The sequence below is a fragment of the Haematobia irritans genome, chromosome 1 (genome assembly GCF_050003625.1).
Source record: "Haematobia irritans isolate KBUSLIRL chromosome 1, ASM5000362v1, whole genome shotgun sequence".
NCBI lineage: Eukaryota > Metazoa > Arthropoda > Insecta > Diptera > Muscidae > Haematobia > Haematobia irritans.
Window position 1 is genome coordinate 188,551,086 of NC_134397.1, and position 12,641 is coordinate 188,563,726.

Here is a 12,641-nt window from a genome sequence, read left to right on the forward strand (position 1 = left end):
TTATTGCGTCTGCCTTAATTTTGCACTTTAAATATAAAAAAATATATTTCTACAAAAATATACGCCGAAAAAACAAGATATTTTAGGACCATAAAGAAGTGTGCCAAAAATGGTGAATACCGGTCCCTGTTTTGATATAGCCCCCATATAGACCGATCTCCCGATTTTATTTCTTGGGCTTCTAGAATCCTTAGTTTTTACCCAATTTACCTGAAATTCGATATCTACAAGTATTCTAGGACCATAAAGAGGTGTGCCGAAAATGGTGATTTTGGTACCATGTTTTGATATAGCCCCCATTTAGACTGATCTCCCGATTTTACTTCTTGGGCTTCTAGAATCCGTAGTTTTTATCCGATTTGCCACAAATTGAAAATATACTGGCATTTTAGACCCACAAAAAAGTGTAGATGATTTACTTTTTATGGGTCATTTGGTAAGGCCTCCATATAAACCGATTTCAGATCTAGAAGGTGCACTGATCATTGCTTGAAACTGAATATAAAATTTCCAGATTTTACTTCTCGTAATCATTTAAATAATTGGGGCAAAAATTTACAGATCTTTGATTTAAAATCAAGGCGTTGTTACATCATTTTCTTGCACAATTACAAGAGATGTTTACGATTCCTCTAAAACTCTAACAAAAAATGGTTCTTATGAATCAAGAATCTGATCTAGTCTTCATAGGTAAAATCTTTACGTTTATCTTCGGAAAGCGTACTGGTTGAACTGATCTGCTTAGGAAAATATCTGTCATCAAACTCCCTTAAATTTTCAAAGGAAACTATTATATTTGATTCATGGTGGTAGGTATTTAATATTCGGCCCGGCCGAACTTATTGCTTTATATTGTACTTGTTTTGAAGCTCTTTTTTTGGCTGGGTACTTTTGGGAAATTTGCGTGACATCTGCGTTAGTAATACAGTTTAATTAAAATTTCCTAACCGAAAATTTCACTTTTTTTTGAGTGTACCATTACAATTGGTATTATTGACAGTCAAGTATGTCAAATTTCGAAATTTTGCACTGAGAGTAGAGTTATCATTTTAGCAATGTGTGCCACATTTAGTTTTCCTTTTTTTTAAGTATGTCTGAAAAATGTTATGAACTAAACGTGGGTATAAAGTTCAATGGCCGTACACATAAGTTCAATATGATCTAAAGTAGAAGAAAATTTTCGTACGATTCCCAAAACTAGTACGTATGAACTACTGTATGGTTAAAATGGTCGTGATTTGGTGACAATGATGTTTTTCTTTAATTTTAGTTCATTTTTATACCCACCACCATAAAATGGTGACGGGATGGTATAATAAGTTTGTCATTCCGTTTGTAACACATCGAAATATCGATTTCCGACTACAGTCGACTCCGCTTTACTGAAACGTTAAAAATGCAGCCATTTAATTTCAGTTATCCGAAGTTTTTGCTAAAGCGGACTACGGATAACTGAAAAAAACTTCCAGTAATGCGAACTTCGGATAACTGAAAAAGTTTCAGTAAAGCGGACTCCGTATAACTGGAAAAAAATCCACTCAATTTCAGTTAACCGAACTTATGACCAATGCTATGTACATAAAATAATAAAAACAAGGTGTTTGATTCCGTCACAGGTTTGTGTAGGAAAATTGGAATTCATTTATTTGTGATTTAGAGTGATTTAAACTGTTTTGAAAGTGCCATCTTCACTTGAAATAAAGCGTTCTCAATACGGAGAAGAAAATGTACTCTCTCTCAATAGCGAGAATGTGGCATTTTCAGTAAAGCGAAGTCATACTAATGTGACGAAACTCATTTGAACACAAAAAACTTTTCAGTAATCCGATTTTTTCAGTTAAGCGGAGTTTCACTAAAGCGGAGTAATTTAAATGAAATGGACAGAAAAAACAACTGGGGAATGCGATCGATTTCAGTTATCCGAGGTTTTTCAGTAAAGCGCATTGCGCTAAAGCGGAGTCGACTGTATATAAAGTCTGTCTGTCTCTCTGTATGTCTGGCTGTCTGTCTGGCTGTCTGTCCAATAATGAAGCAATGTCTCCAATAATGAAGCAATCGTACTGAAATTTTGCACAAACTCGTCTTTTTTCTACAGGCAGTTCAAGTTCGAAGATGGGCTATATCGGTCCAGGTTTTGATACAGTCCCCATATAAACCGACCTCCCGATTTGGGGGTCTTGAGCTTATAGAAACCGTAGTTTTTATCCAATTTGCCTGAAATTAGAAATCTAGAGGTATTTTAGGACCATAAAGAGGTTTGCCAAAAATGGTGAGTATCGGTAAAAATTAAACAAGTATATACTCGTACAACGCACTAAAGACTTTCATACACGATCGAATTACTTGGGTTGTGGTAGAAGTCTGATATTTATGAAATAAAGCTGTGGTTGAACTTATGATTTAGTTGAATAAAAAATAGCAATTGATATTAAAACTATTCTTTCATAAATTAATATCTTAATAATGCTGCAAAAAAGGCGTCGCCAAAAAAGAAGTGAAAATGTTCTTTTTGGGTCTGGAAATGGTACAAAATTGGCGGAGAAGCGATGAATGTAATATGAACTTGTCATAGAACGAATGTCCACCGTTTCAACAACCATTGCAATGAATTTGCATCACTTCTTAAGCTGTGATCTGAATTCAGTGTTTTGAATGTGAATTAAAAATTTTGTGATATTTTCCCAAATAAATAATTTATATACTTTTTTATGATTTTTTAATGCATTCTAACGCTTGTTTGAAACGTTTTTTCAAATATTATCGATTTTTCTATAATGGATTTAGCATTTTTGTGGCAAAATTTGAATAATTTGTACCATTTTATTTATTCTTACTCTTTTTCTAAACTATTTGGAAAAAAGAAAACAAAAAATTACGCATTAAAATATAAAAAAATGAATTAAAAAACTTCCTGTGTAGTAAAAATAGTTAAGTTCTTTGTGAGGACATTTTTGGAAGAAAAACTCCCAATTTTTTGCTGGGAAAAGTGGAACTACCCTACGGGAAATGGATCAACCACAGAACTGGTACAGGACTAGTCCCTGGTGTGTATGGACCAGTCCCAGTTCTGATCAAAAAGAAAGGAAGGGACCGTTCACTTTAACATGGGTTTGTCATTGACGGAGTAAACTTACATTTTAGGACGCGTCTTGGACTCATCCCAAAGGACACGTCCTGGGACAATTTAGGTCCTCAGGAATCAGTCTCGGACAAACTCTTAGAAATCTCTTTCAATTTGGGCTCCTAATCGAACCCGAAATGAAAAAAAAAAAAAACTTTTGAAATATGTCGAACAAAAGGTTATTCTGATAATTTTATTTCATTAAATGTGAAAATTGCAACTCACTGGAGCACAGGTACCAGTTCTGTGATAGGTACGTCAGTGGCAATTTGCACCAATTTCCCGTAGGGTACTTTTAGTTGCTTTATTATAAATTTATTGTCGAGTTATTTTGATGTCTATTTTTTATTCAATTTTATGAAATAAAACATTAGTTGAACCTATAAGTTCAGTCTATAAAGTTTTAGCTAGGGGGGCTATAGCCCCCCCTAGGAAAATTGTCTAGCTACGCTAATGGTCCCCATATAAACCGACCTCCCGATTTGGGGTCTTGGGCTTATAGAAATCGTAGTTTTTTTTCCAATTTGCCTGAAATTGGAAATCTAGAGGTATTTTAGGACCATAAAGAGGTGTGCCAAAAATGGTGAGTATCGGTCCATATTTTAGTATAGAGCCCGTAAGAACGATCTCCCGATTTAAATCCTTAGGTTTCTAGAAACCGTAGTTTTTATTCAATTTACCTGAAATTGACAATATAGAGGTATTTTAAAACCATAAAGAGGTGTGCCGAAAATATTGAGTATCGGTTCATTTTTTGGTATAGTCCCCATATAGACCGATCTCCCGATTTTATTTCTTGGGCTTATAGAAACCGTAGTTTTTATCCAATTTGCCTGAAATTGGAAATCTAGAGGTATTTTAGGACCATAAAGAGGTGTGCCGAAAATGTTGAGTATCGGTTCATGTTTTGGTATAGCCCCCATATAGACCGATTTCCCGATTTTACTTCTTGGGCTTCTAGAATAGGCAGTTTTTATTCAATTTACATGAAATTGAAAATATAGAGGTATTTTAGAACCATAAAGAGGTATGCCAAAAATGGTGACCATCGGTCCATGTTTTGGTATGGTCCCCATATAAACCGACCTCCCGATTTGGGGTCTTGGGCTTATAGAAACCGTAGTTTTTATCCAATTTGTCTGAAATTGGAAATCTAGAGGTATTTTAGGACCATAAAGAGATGTGCCGAAAATGGTGAGAATCGGTCCATGTTTTCGTATAGCCCCCATATAGACCGATTTTGGTTTTTAGAAACCGTATTTTTTATCCGATTGCCCTGAAATTGTAAATATTCTGGTATTTTAGGCTCACAAAAACGTGTATCGGATTAAGTTTTTATCGGTTAATTTGGTAATGCCTCCATATAGACCGATTTCACTTCTTGAGGGTATAGAAGGCGCACTGATCATGAAATTTGTTTAAAACTCAATGTAAAATTTCTACAGATTTAAGATTTTAAATCAAGGCGTTAATTTATAATTTTCTTGCACACTTACAAGAGATGTTAATGATTTCTCTAAAACTCAAACAAAAATGGTTCTTATAAATCCAGAATCTGATATAGTCTTCATAGCTAAAATCTTTAAAATTTTCTTCGGGAAGTGTACTGGTTGAACTGCTCTGCTTGATCTGTACTCAAACCCCTTGAAATTTTAAAGGAAACCCTAAATTTGATTCATGGTGGTGGGTATTTAAGATTCGGCCCGGCCGAAATTACTACTGTATATACTTGTTTTCCTTCTTTTATGGGAGGGTGTAATTTTGTTAATGGCCTTTAAAAAGTCCAAAAGGAATTAAATTTTCTTGGTTTTGAAGGAGCTTTGTGGAAATATGGAGTCCAATTAAGTTCAATATTTGCAAGAGTTAGTTCATTCTTGCTATACAAACGTTTACTTTTTTACTATGTAGTGATAAAGGGTATAATATAGTCGGTACCGCCCGACTTTAGACTTACTTACTTGGTGTTTTTTTTTAGTTTTATGTGAACTGAGAGACCTAGTCCAGGCGTAATTGAAATATTTGTAAACCTCCTTAATATTCGTTATCTTTACAAAGCATTTGCATAATTGATGACTATGTCCGTATGTTTACCAAAACAAATAACAGAAGCTCACAAAATATGGGAAAGAAACCAACCAGCAGCTCCTTACTAAGGAATCAAGAACAAACCAATGGAATTCCTCTATATATGTAGAAAATGGTGCGTGGTGGTTCTTGGGGTGTTTAGTTCTGTCTGTCTGTGTGTCTTCTTTCACCCATGAATGTCCTAAACAAATTATAGGTCTATGAATTTCAACAACTTTCAACATTCTTCACTTTGTGGTTATATTTTTCTCGACAGGTACTCTTTTAGGTCAACCTCCTCTTTTATTGTTTTGCGTAAAACCTTTATTTTATTTATGGAAATTTTTGTCAGAATTCCATCGGTGAGAAAAACACAAAAGAGACAATAGTAAAGCAACACTAACAACTCGAAGGACTGTATACTCAGTGTGGGAACAAAAACGAAATTGTTATAAATCTAAGATAATCACACTCGGAAGGCCAAAAGGAAGAACTTAATGTATATGTGTATGTGTGTAAAGGGTTATAAGATAGTCATAAGCAATAGATTTCAATGTGTTTGAAGAATCCTTCCTTGTTTAATGCAGGCTAAAGTAATGGAAAGAAGAAATTAATATTCGTTTGGTCTATATTCGTACCTCCCATGGCACGATGAAGTTTGTAATTAATCGAATGTGAGAAAAATAGGCAGTAACCTTATGAGCGATCTATATACAATTTGTCCCAATTTTCGTAAATTCAAATTATGTTTCAAAGTATAGATTTGACTAAGTCCACTTTTCACATTTTCCTATAAATCAAAGTTTTTATATTAGGGTCCAATACATTGATCCTACAATGAAACAAGGCATATCCACCGTCTCTGGTATTGATTCCACGCCACAAAAAGGAGGATTCACTCTCAACCAAAAAACTGGAAGTTTTTCCACAACCCGGGATCCTCCATCAACGTTTTTCCACATTCCATGAGTTTCTTTGGACAAGTATTAGAAAATAAGCTATTTGACCGTTTAAAGTAAAAAACAAAATTAAAGTTTTGAAAAACTAAAGGTCGTATAAAAAAATATGAAATCAATAAAAAAAATAAAAAATGTCTTAAAAAAGAATATGAAATCAATAAAAAAATAATTAAACAAACAAAAAAAAAATAAAATGTTCAACCCCGCAGGAACTTGAACTTGTGTCAGTTAATTTAAATTGTATACACTCAACACCCAGAGAAGGAATATGATCACCTCAAACATGTTTTAAGAGCAAAATGTTATTTTTGGGTGGTGACCATGTAACATGGTTTTCGCCATGTTATTTTATCGGAAATTGTATTTGACGAGAAAATAACATTTTAGTAACAAACATGTTACATGGTCACCATACAAAAATAACATTTTGTTCTTGAAACATGTTTGAAGTTTGAAGTGATCATATTCCTTCTCTGCGTGAACCATAGGGTAAAACCTGTTTGAACCTAATAAAGAACATCTCGAGAAGTTGTTGGAAAGTTATGCATTGTTATCATATTGCGATCATATCACAAAAATTTGAATTTACATTTCGACGTATTCGTATTTTCGTAATGTCGTCTGTGGGTGAGTGTGCTATGGCGTTTTGTTATGGTACCAGCAAACCCAGTTACAGTCCCTGATCGGAGCTAACAAGTTTTCAAATTATATAAGATTAGATAGTGAGAAAATTTGAGAAAAATTAAAAAGTGAAATTTGAGAAAAAAAATATTTTTTTAGTTTTTGTTTTTAAATCCTTCCTTCAAAGTCATTTAATTCCTTCATTAAAAAAATTAAAAAGTGAAATTTGAGGAAAAAAAATAGTTGTTTAGCTTTTGTTTTTAATTTCTTCATTCAAATGAATTTCCAAATGGATCCGAGGATGAGGTAGATCTCTCCAAACTTGACACAAGTAGTTGTTATTGATGTAGTCCACTTTTACGTATAGCCCCCATATAAAGGGACCCCCAAATTAGCGAATCCTCTAAGAGAAGCAAATTTCATCCGATCCGGCTGAAATTTGGTACATGGTGTCAGTATATGGTCTCTAACAACCATGCAAAAATTGGTCCACATCTGTTCATAACTATATATAGCCCCCATATAAACCGATCCCCAGATTTGGCTTTCGGAGCCTCTAAGAGAAGCAAATTTCATCCGATCCGGCTGAAATTTGGTACATGGTGTTGGTGTATGGTATCTAACAGCCATGCAAAAATTGGTCGACATCGGTCCATAATGTTAGTATATGATCTCTAATGACCATGCAAAAATTGGTCCACATCGACACATAATTATATATAGCCCCCATATAAACCGATCACCAGATTTGACCTCCGGAGCCTCTTGGAAGACCAAAATTCATCTGATTCAGTTGAAATTTGGTACGTGATGTTAATATATGGACTCAAACACCCATGCAAAAATTGGTCGATATCGGTGCATAATTATATATAGCCCCCATATAAACCGTTCCTCAGATTTGATCTCCGGAGCCTCTTGGAGGAGCAAAATTCATCCTATCCGGTTGAAATTTGCAACGTGGTGTTAGTATAAGGCCGCTAATAACCATGCCAAAATTGGTCCATACCGGTCGATAGTTATATATAGCCGATCCCCAATCACACAAAAATTGGTCCATATCGGTTCATAATCATGGTTGCCACTCGAGCCAAAAATAATCTACCAAAATTTTATTTTTATAGAAAATATTGTCAAAATGTTACTTCTATAAAAAATTTTGTCAAAATTTTATTTCTATAGAAAATTTTTCCAAATTTTATTTCTATAGAAAATTTTGTCAAAATTTTTTTCTATAGAAAATGTTGTCAAAATTTTATTTTGTCAAAATGTTATTTTTATAGAAACTTTAAACTTAATTATATACGTATTTAATTGGCCTTTTTTAGTTTAATATATACCACGTATGGACTATTTGGTATATATTACGGTGTTAGGAAGTTTTAAGATACCTTACCATCCGCTTCAGTAGAAGTTTCCTCGCAATCCAAGGTGGAGGGTACATACGCTTCGGCCGGGCCGAACTTACGGCCGTATATACTTGTTTCGATTTAAACCGGTTTTTTAAAAAATTGGGATTTTTCAGACAAACCGAAAACCGACTTTTCAAAAAACCGGCTATTTTTACACCCTAACTACAACCTAGCTAATATATTTGTTGTTTATTTCTCACAAACTGTAGTGTGTGCTCATATTTCGTCCAAGCTTATAATTTAGCTCTTGGTAATGTGGCATAGATATATTCCCCTCCTAGGATATGTTCTTGAAAAAGTAAACAGAACTTATTTTAAAGACTAACTACTTGCCAATTTTGACTTAAGTTACCTCCAACTTTATTTGGTAATGAGATTACTACTGGGTATCTACTTGTTGTTCGTTCTTATGTTCTTTGTCTGTTTTCTAACTATCATGCAATAACCCTATCCTCAAGAAAACCCACAAAAGACCCATGAGTTTTAAATGGCCTTACAAAGTAACCAAAGACACACAAAAAACGCGTATTCATGATAGAGGTGGGTGTGTATGTACAGGTATTGTTTGAGAGGGGGCATTCTTGGAGACAGTGTGAAAGATGAATACTGTTATGTGGAAAGGGGGGGGGGGCGTATTAGCTTAACACGTATCCAAATCATTTTTACAAGGAAAACTAAGGCCAGAGATTGAGTATTCACAGGCACACACAAAGGGGAATGGTGGAATGCTAGTCTACCTCACAAATATTTTTTTTGTTTTCTTCTCATAAAGGATATGTTCTTTTGAGAGGATATAAAAACATTAGAGTGTAATCGTATATGTATCCGACACCCACACACTATATTCATTCTCATGCTGGCCTATATAAGCTCCCCATTAAGGCTGTTTGGTGTATTTACTCATGGTACAAGATTCACTTTAAACCTAATTTGCATTTAAATGGTTTTTACTAGGGCTATTTTCCGTGTAAATGGGGTTTTATGTGGTCCAATGAAATGTGCATGAAGGTGTTTTCTAAGCGACTACTTTAGAGTTTCTTTTTTTTTATTTTTCTATGGAAGCAACTTCATATTGGTATAGTTAAGGTCAATGGGGCTACTAACAATGCAAATTAGCAAAGAAAACAACAAGACCGAGAAAGAAAAATCTTTTTCTCTTTAAACCAAAAAAATATAAAGAAATTGGCATCTGTATTTTCTCTACAGAGACAACAAAAATTCCATTATTATCCACGTACGGCATGAGATTGAAAAAATGTGTGCAAAATAAATATAATATAATTGATTACATTTAAAATTAGGAAAATATTATAAATGTTATATACAAGTATTATGCAAAAATAATTACCTTATCAACATTACTCGCTATCAATGGATCTATGAATTTTTACCAGGTCCATTTATCCATTAAAGTTTGTTTTGTTTTTCTTTCAGTGACCTTCTTGGTCGTTGAAATTGAAACTCTTAGTTGATTTAGCGATGTCCGTGTGCCGGCTTGAAACTTGGCACCGGTAGTTATTAATAATGTAGATGGAGTGGTAATGCAAATGGGCCATATGAGCCACTTTTAGGTATAGACACATATAAATCGATCGCCAGCTTTGAATTCTTGAGCCCTGTGAAAGATCAAATTAAACAAAATTACATTACAATAAGTTACAAAAGTTTACAAAGATTAAAATATGTGTGAAAATGATGAAGGAATTAGCAATATTTAAAATTTTTCTTTTTTATAAAACAATGGCTGGCTCGTTTCGGATCGCAACTTATATTTTTATTGAAATAAAATTTTTACAAAATTTTCTATAGAAATAAAATTTTGATAAAATTGTTTATAGAAATAAAATTTTGACAAAATTTGTTATAGAAATAAAATTTTGACAAAATTTTCTATAGAAATAAAATTTTGACACAATTTTCTATAGAAATAAAATTTTGACAAAATTTTCTATAGAAATAAAATTTTGGCACAATTTTTTTAGAAATAAAATGTTCACAATTTTCTATAGAAATAAAATTTTGACATTTTCTATAGAAATAAAATTTTGACACAATTTTCTATAGAAATAAAATGTTGACAAAATTTTCTATAGAAATAAAATTTTGAAAATTTTCTATAGAAATAAAATTTTGATAAAATTTTTTATAAATGTAAAATTTTGACAAGATTTTCTATAGAAATAAAATTTTGACAAAATTTTCTATAGAAATAAAATTTTGACAAAATTTTCTATAGAAATAAAATTTTGACACAATTTTCTTTAGAAATAAAATTTTGACAAAATTTTCTATAGAAATAAAATTTTGACACAATTTTTTATAGAAATAAAATGTTGACAAAATTTTCTATAGAAATAAAATTTTGACAATTTTCTATAGAAATAAAATTTTAACAAAATTTTCTATAGAAATAAAATGTTAACAAAATTTTCTATAGAAATAAAATTTTAACAAAATTTTTTATAACAAGTATATACAGCAGAAAGTTCGGCCGGGCCGAATCTTAAATACCCACCACCATGAACCAAATATTAGGGTTTCCTTTGAAATTTCAGGAGGGCTTGAAGACTTGAGGACACTTCCCGAAGATAAATTTAAAGATTTCACCTATGAGGACTATATCAGATTCTGGATTTATACGAACCATTTATGTTTGAGTTTTAGAGGAATTATTAACATCTCTTGTAAGTGTGCAAGAAAATTACAAATCAAGACGTTATAGATTTGAAATCTTAAATCTGTAGAAGTAAAATCTGGAAATTTTACATTGAGTTTCAAGCGATTTTCATGATCAGTGCGCCTTCTACACCCTTAAGAAGTGAAGTCGGTCTATATGGAGACATTACTAAATGGATTAATCCGATACACGTTTTTGTGAGCCTAAAATATTTACAATTTCAGGCAAATCAGATAAAAACTTCGGTTCCTAGAAACCGAAGGAGTTAAATCGGGAGATCGTTCTTATGAAGGCTACACTAAAATATGGACCGATACTCACCGTTTTCGGCACACCTCTTTATGACCCGAAAATACCTCTAGATTTCCAATTTCAGGCAAATAGGATAAAAACTTCGGATTCTAGAAGCCCAAGAAGTAAAATCGGGAAATCGGTCTATATGTGGGCTATACCAAAATATGGACCGATACTCACCATTTTCGGCACACCTCTTTATGGTCCCAAAACACCTCTAGATTTCCAATTTCAGACAAATTGGATAAAAACTACGGTTTCTATAAGCCCAAGACCCCAAATCGGGAGGTCGTATTATATGAGGACCATACCAAAACATGGACCGATACTCACAATTTTTGGCACACAAATAGTGGGCCTACAATACCTTTAGATTTCCAATTTCAGGTAAATTGAATAAAAACTGCGGTTTCTATAAGCCCAAGAAGAAAATCGGCAGACGGACAGACGGACATCGTTATATCGTCTTAGAATTTCTCCCTGATCAAGAATATATATACTTTATATAGTCGGAAATCGATATTTCGATGTGTTACAAACGGAATGACAAACTTATTATACCCCCGTCACCATTCTATGGTGGTGGATATAAAAATGAAATTTTTATAAAATTTTCACAAAATTTTCAATAGAAATAAAATTTTTCTATAGAATTAAAAATTTTGCAAATTTTCCTATGAAAATAAAAGTTTTGACAAAATTTTCTATAGAAATAAAATGTTGACAAAATTTGCTACAGAAATGAGACTGTCGTTACCAGTAATGTTCCTTAGCATCGCACGGAAAGCGTTTTATTGTTATGTCATCTGACCATTAAAGTCATCCAGTCATCAACGGTCCAACTTTGTTAGCTTAACTAGAAATTTTCTATTTTCTTGAGCCCTATGAAAGGTCAAATTAAAATCAAAATTACATTACAATAAGTTACAAAAGTTTACAAAAATTAAAATATGTGTGAAAATGATGAAGAAATTTGCTCGTTTCGGATCGCAACTTAAAGTTTTATAGAATTAAAATTTTGACATAATCTTCTAAAGAACTGAAATTTTGACAAAATTTTCTATATAAATACAATGTTGAAAAATTCCTATAGAAATAAAATTTTGTCAAAGTTTTCTATAGAAATACAATTTTGACACAATTTTTTATAGAAATAACATTTTGACAAAATTTTCTATAGAAATAAAATTTTGACAAAATTTTCTATACAAATGAACTGTTGACAATTTGCTATAGGAATAAAATTTTGACAAAATTTTCCATAAAAATAAAATTTTGACAAAATTTGCTGTAGAAATAAAATGTTAACAAATTTTTCTATAGAAATAAAATTTTCACAAAATCTTCTATAGAAATAAAATTTTTATAAAATTTTCGCAGAAATAAAATTTTCACAAATTAAATTTTGACAAAATTTTCTATAGAAATTAAATTCTGACAAAATTTGCTACAGAAATGAGACTCTCGTTTCCAGGTCATTACCAGTAACAGGG